The 6,929-nt window shown below is 38.6% G+C and overlaps 1 long non-coding RNA gene across 2 annotated transcripts; it reads right to left on the reverse strand.

Annotated features, from left to right (window-relative positions):
• Window positions 1-1,613: 1,613 nt before the first annotated feature.
• LOC309488555 lies at window positions 1,614-5,541 on the reverse strand. 2 transcript variants are annotated; one of them, XR_014202178.1, is made up of 3 exons: window positions 3,062-5,541; window positions 2,363-2,842; window positions 1,614-2,175 (listed from the first exon to the last, which is right to left on the reverse strand). It is a non-coding gene; the product is annotated as an uncharacterized lncRNA (long non-coding RNA). The 2 variants fall into 2 exon arrangements; XR_014202179.1 differs by lacking the exon at window positions 3,062-5,541 and having other exon boundaries at window positions 2,363-2,959.
• Window positions 5,542-6,929: the final 1,388 nt, after the last annotated feature.

Genomic DNA, 6,929 nt, shown 5'->3' on the forward strand with positions numbered 1-6,929 from the left:
TCAGACCAGCTCTTTGTCTGTTCCGGAGGTCAGCAGAAGGGGAAGGCTGTCTCCAAGCAGAGGATGGCCCACTGGATAGTGGATGCCATCACCTTGGCTTATCAAGCACAAGGTGTGCCCTGTCCTCTCAGGTTGCGAGCTCACTCTACCAGAAGTGTTGCATCCTCCTGGGCTCTGGCACAGGACGCCTCGCTGACAGACATCTGTAGAGCTGCTGGCTTGGCGACACCCAACACGTTCACTAGGTTTTATAGCCTTCGTGTGGACCCGGTCGCTTCCCGCGTTCTCGCCTCAAATGGTCAGAGACACGAGGGGGCCCCGGGTTAGTGTCGGCTTGCTGAGCCCACAAGTGCGCTAGAATTCTCCAGAGAGTCCTCTTAGTAGACCCTGTGAGTCCTCCGATCATCCCTATGGCGTCCGGACGTTGCGGAGCGTCCGGTGCCAGGCCTACGACTGATGTATCCTCGAGAACCAGCTCTAGACCTGGATGCCCATATGTGTGACCTTCAGCAGGTTCCATATGTGTGTTCCACGGCAATCTTTTAATGAAGCCCGTGTCTCCCCTGGCAGAGTCCGCCCTGCCGTCCCTGCCAGTGTTGTTATCCTTCGATGGTGAGAGCCACTCAGGGACTCCGTATTGCACAGCCCTCAAAAGGTTAGTCCATACGGTATCTTCCACTAGACCTCTAGTAGGATGTGGATTCCGCAGTGTTCCCTCCTTTGTAAAAGAAGGGGGGGCACACTTTCCCAGCGTTATCCAATATTTGTCACTATAAAGGGGTTATTCGGAACAGTAGTGAGGGACACTCTCTGGGTAAGCCCTGTCTCATCGCCAAGAAGGGTAAGAGGGTTTAAGAGGCTTGCCCAGGGCGCTGGAAGCGGGCAGCGCCCGTGGCGCTTTGGTAGGGATCCCAAAATCGTCGGTCACGACGAGACGTCGAGAGTGACCGAATGATAAGGGAACGTCTCGGTTACATATGTAACCCTCGTTCCCTGAGAGAGGGAACGGAGACGTCTCGTCCCGTCGCCACGGGCGCTGTACCGTCGCTGGGGCCTGGGTCGCCAACTCGGCTCAACTCCTCAGCGAAAAACTGATTGCATCATGCACCAGCTGCTCAATTATACCCGCGCTGACGAGGCAGAGCAGCTGAATGCAATGATTGCATGCCAATGTGAAATTGGCTCGTTTAATTACACTCGAAGTAGATCGGTCCTCTGAGCGAGATCCCAAAATCGTAGGTCACGACGAGACGTCTCCGTTCCCTCTCTCAGGGAACGAAGGTTACATATGTAACCTTTTTTTTATTAAAAAGGTTACAATTACAACAACAATTCAAGTGCAATCTTTCTTTGTAAAAACTAAAGTATACATTTTATATCATACATATTTCAAAGTTAACCCTCTGGGGTCTGAGCGGTTTTCTGGGCCCTGGAGGTGTTCTGACATGCTCTGACATTTTTTTGTTGTTGTTGTTATTTATAAACATGTTAATGGCAAAAGTGTAAATTCACTCTATATAACACAAACAGGGCTAGCATAATATCTGATCAACATGCTTGTAAATCTTTGTATTTTTAAGAGAATAATGTTTATGGTGGTTATAAAAAAAAAAAAAAAAGAAAGTTGCTGAAATAAGAACACAAAACACATTCTAAATATGTGCCCACAAGACTCTTGACTAATGTATGTTGTCGTTTCTAGTTCTGGCTTCAAAATGATGTGAAATTCATCCTGCCTGATCGTTCTCTTAAAACAATACATTGATTTAAACATTGTAAAACAGTTTTTTTTGTCAGAAGAGGTTTATGCGTGGGAGGGGTAATCGCTCATCAATATTAATGAGATTCAGACCAGGGGTGTGACATAGACACTCCCCCAATGACTAATGGGCCATCAAGAGAGGCAGCCTGAACAAAGTAGAGGAGATTCAAAGGTTTTGTTTTTCACTGTTTTATTGTAATTCCTCTGAGGAGGAACTAAATGTTTTAAATTTGCAATGTTTTAAACTCAGCTGTGGTCCAGGTTCCCGTGCAGGCAGGAATCTCAGAGTCTGTGGAACCATATCAATGTCAGTCTCTGTTTTCCATGACAGAGTAGACTGCTTGTTGCTTGTCTGAATGTTTGTCTTGGCCCTCTTTGCAACAGGTGTCTGATGATCACCATCACCTTTATAGCTGTAAAACAAACATCTGTGAGCATGTTTAGTACACAAAATATAACAACTGCATTTCAATCATTATAGGTAACATTGGCCAGATGCAAAGCCATACAGAAACATAATGTTTGTATGGACTATGTAAAACCAGAATATGTAAACAGAATTATACTAATATCTGAAAGAAAGGGAATAAGTGTACTTACTTTTCAGTTGTTCTCAAAACTGAACGACACCTGTCGCGTGCCCTCCCAGTGCGAGTTGCAGGTGAGGTTGAGAGTGATGCTACCACATTCCTATAAAAATAACAATATTAATATTAACAAAGGTTGAACAAAGTACTATGCCAGCACATGCATAACTGATGGACAGTCAGCATTTTGGTAAAACAACAAAAATAAGCTCTTTTATACTAACATTACCAATCACTAATTGTAATATTGTGCATACATAACACCACAATTTTTGCAATTGTGTCTGGTAATTGTGTTTTGCAATTGTGTCTGGCAATCCACACAGGCACATGTACATTTGTAGCATCACTAAGTATATAAACAAAATTGGTCTAACATCTGTAAAATAGTGGGTAAATATGTACTTACTCCTCCTGATTTCTGTCTGTGTTGCTGCGTGCCCTCTTAGTGCAAGTTGCAGTGAGAGGTGAGAGTGAGCAACCTACATCATTCCTTTCAAAAAAAGTTGAAAACTATTATTATCATATAGAGTACTATTCCAGCACATGCACAACTGATGGGCATTAGCATGCTGATAAGATAGCACAAAGAAAAAAATATGTAACATTATCAACCAACCTCCAAAAATAAATAAACTCATACATGCTCATATTGTAGCCTAATAAGTATATAAACAAAATTGAACAAACATGGGTAAATATATGTACTTACTCTTTCTGATGTTCAACTGTGTTGCTGCGCGCCCTCCGAGTTGCAGATGAAGGAGATGCAGCTACATTCCTGTTTTAAAAAAAGTTGAAAACTATTATAACATAAATATTTCAAAGTATAGTAGCCTATCAGTAGTCTATATGAATAACTGATGCAAATAATTGTAGACACGTGCTGTAGGCATTTATTGCATGTAATGGACCATTACCGGAGATAGCACAACGCAAACATTAACACATTTGCAATTCATCAGCTGGGCATATTTACACATTTCAGCACATACACACATTTGCAATAGATATTTGCAAGCACTCTTCGTTGATGATAATGAGGCAGCATGAACACTAGTCAAAATATAATCTAAACATACATAATATTTTCTAAATTAATTTCAAAATTCTAACTTTCATACAGGCCTATAATCTAAACGTTGTACATATATACAGCATGTCTAGGCTATGCTGTATAAAGTCTTCTGAAGGCACGCGCCGAAACGCGTTTGTGCAAATAAGTTTATTTATGCATGAAGCCTCTCTCCTACTTTATACAGCATAGCCTAGACCATTTAAATATAAATTACTCTGAATGGAAAGTATGGAAATGGTCCAACCAGTAAAATCTGTAGCCTACGTTTATTTAAAATAGCTTGTCAACTAATTTCTCTGTACTGTAGGTTAATTGGCCTACGTGTTGTAGCCTAGTCATTAAATAAAACAATTTAGTTCATATTTAGGTTTAAATCAAATCATTTTTTTTATTTATTTTTTATTTATGTTGATTATATGAAAAGTGAAAAGCATGAGTAAGATCATGCGCAATCGCGAGACAAATGGAGTGGGCAGACAAGATTTTGACTATTTCATTAAGTTTATTTTTTGTATAAAGCCTTTCTTTAAAGTGAATTTCGTTTTGTATTAATTGTATCTTAATTTTAATAGTTGTTTCATCAACCAATTGCCTGTATTTAATACATAAGAATTAAAAATAGCAGGAACTGGAGGCCTCATAAATGAAGCCAAACTCATAAGCTTTGCCTAAAATACCAGAGAAATATATGGAAAGCTCGAAATGTGTTATTTTAAACAAAACTATTAAAAACGAAAGAAAACAGACTGCATGAAGCCTCCCTCCTACTTTATAAAGCATAGCCTAGACCATTTAAATATAATTACTCTGAATGACAAGTATGGAAATGGTCCAACCAGTAAAATATGTAGCCTACGTTTATACAAAATAGCTTGTCAACTAATGCAAGTAAATTTAAAAAGACTTACTCATCCGAAATATTATCCACGCCTGGATCAAGTCGCTCTTCAAAAATACAAACGTTCGTTGTCAGAGTCCTGTTCTTCTTCGGAGGAAAAAGTGAACTCTTCATCGCTATCCAGGACTAGCTGAAGGGCTGTGTGTCATCTTCCAACGGCGCAGGAAAGTGAATGAATGAAACTTGCTGGTTTTAAAGCATTTCAGGGGGCTTTTTACCTTATTTTGCATAGATCACCTCAGCACATTATCTTATGAATAGCGCGCTCTGCGAGTGGGTGTGAACTCATTTCAGGGGGCGTTTACCTTATTTTGCATAGATCACCTCAGCACATTATCTTATGAATAGCGCGCTCTGCGAGAGGGCGTGAACTAATTACAGCTAATTAGATGAGACGGGAGAAACTGTACTTCTCTTTAGTTTCATAAAGATTACATTGCAGGAGAATATTTGTTTTGAATGTGAACTGTTTTATTTAAAAGTAGAAATTTAAAGCTTTCTTTAGACGCATGTTTCATGGTTGTGTGATAAGTATTCGCTGAGTTGCAGTTAATTTTCCAGACTTGTTTCAGAAAGATTTTTGCGGAGACAGAGTGAGCTGAAAGCGCACCCTGTTTATTTTATTTATTTAAAAATAAAAACAAGGTTTTGATGTTAATGTGAGTGTACACAAAAAAAAGAAGACCCTCTATAGTTTATAATCATGTATTTATTTTATTTATATGACCATAAATGATGGATTTTTTTAAGTTTATGTTGCTGCTATGTGAAAAAAATCCAGCAAAACGCGTCAGCGCGTTTCTCGACCTCAGAGGGTTAAGGATTCATTACTTTGAATATAGCCTAGGCTACATTGGAACAAACACATAATAACATATTATTTGATTACTTTATTTTTGACAAAACATACTATATTTAACATATGAGCAAAAATTGGCAAACCAAAGCTTATTTGAGGTGACAAATATTTTACAGTAAAAATGTATAATCTATCCAAAACTAGTCAACGAAATGTTGTCTTTCATATGTCTGTAACATAGGTCTTTCGTTTATATAAGAAATATAAATGTTAATTTGCAGTTTAATACGTTGCTTATACAAATACATTTTATTTCAACATATTTCAGTCGATTTTTACTCATCTCAGTATAGTTTGCTAAAAGCGGATCATTCATTCACACACAGAAACGCGATTAAAATTTAAACAGTCTTTTTGCGAGCGCGCATCTCTGCCATTCATTCATTCACACACAGAAACACGATTCACTTGAGAATGAAAAAAACTTACTACAGTATTCTCAGGATCCGTTGCTCCTCGAAATACCAGCACTTCTGAGGTACATTTTCCATTATTATTATTCCTCACAGCGCTGCGTAGCGCTGCGACAGTGTAAACAAGTACAATGATCTGAATAAACTTGATGTGTTTTCTCGAGCTGATATGGGGGCGTTCACAGTTTGTATGGGATCGTCTCAGTCATTTGCATTTGAATAGTGCGCACTCTCCGTGGCCGGAGTCACATTAAAAATAATTAGCTGAGAAGAGAACGACTGACATCTCTCTCTTTTCATACAGATTACATAAACTGAGAATATTAGTTTTTTATAAAAATTACTCCATTTAAAAGAAGAGAATTCAAGCTTCATGCCTGTGTGTCTGTATGCCTGTTTGACTGAGTATTCGCTGAGTTACAGTTCATTTTCGGACGCGTTTCAGAATTGACTTCACTGACAGAGAGGAGGCAGAACTCGCATCATGTTTATTTTTCTTTATTTGGCGAAAAGCACAACACTTTGTTTTTATTATGAGTATACAAAAAAAATAAAAAAATTTGCACTGATAAGGAAAAAAACGTGCCAATCGCGCCAGCGCGATAGCCGACCTCAGGGGGTTAAACACTGTACTGAACACTTAAAGAGTCCTTTTTTAGCAAATGGCAAGAATAAGTCCACTTAAAGCACCTTAACTTGAACTTGGTTGTGCTTATCTTCTTGTCTGCCTTAACTTGACAATGCATTTAAACTCTGTGCATGTGCATGTCACTAGCTTCTTGGTTACCAGTGTATACAATGCTTGTAGAATCCAGAATGATGGAACTTGGAGTTAGCTTGACGCTCACTTGACTGCTGTTTGGAAACGTTCCTTCTCCTACCTGTGAAGAGCAGATGAATTCTCACTGTAGCTCCCCCCAGTAATTTCACGAGCACAAGGATTCTCTGATGACAGGCAATTTATTGACTGGTTCACCATAAGGATAATCACCCAACTCAAGATGCCGTGAGAACTAAACATACAAAAATAAAGTTACAATAAAGAATATAAAAGGATATAAATAAATAAAATAAATAAATGTTGTCTTTGTATACTTTCCGAACAGAGTTAAATTCACTTTAACAGCAAACTATAGTCTTTGTATAGATATCACTATTTTCCACACAGCAACACAATCCACATTAATCACATACAATATAAATGACAAACTTACTTCATTGGCTGCTTATTACCAAAGGAGAACTTAATCTTGCATCTTGTGATATCTTATGTAACTTCAGATGAGTAAATAAACTTAAATACTCTTTAGAAATGTGGAATACAGCTTCAAC

This window comes from Leuciscus leuciscus (assembly GCF_965113295.1).
Source record: "Leuciscus leuciscus genome assembly, chromosome: 23".
NCBI classification, from domain to species: Eukaryota; Metazoa; Chordata; class Actinopteri; order Cypriniformes; family Leuciscidae; genus Leuciscus; species Leuciscus leuciscus.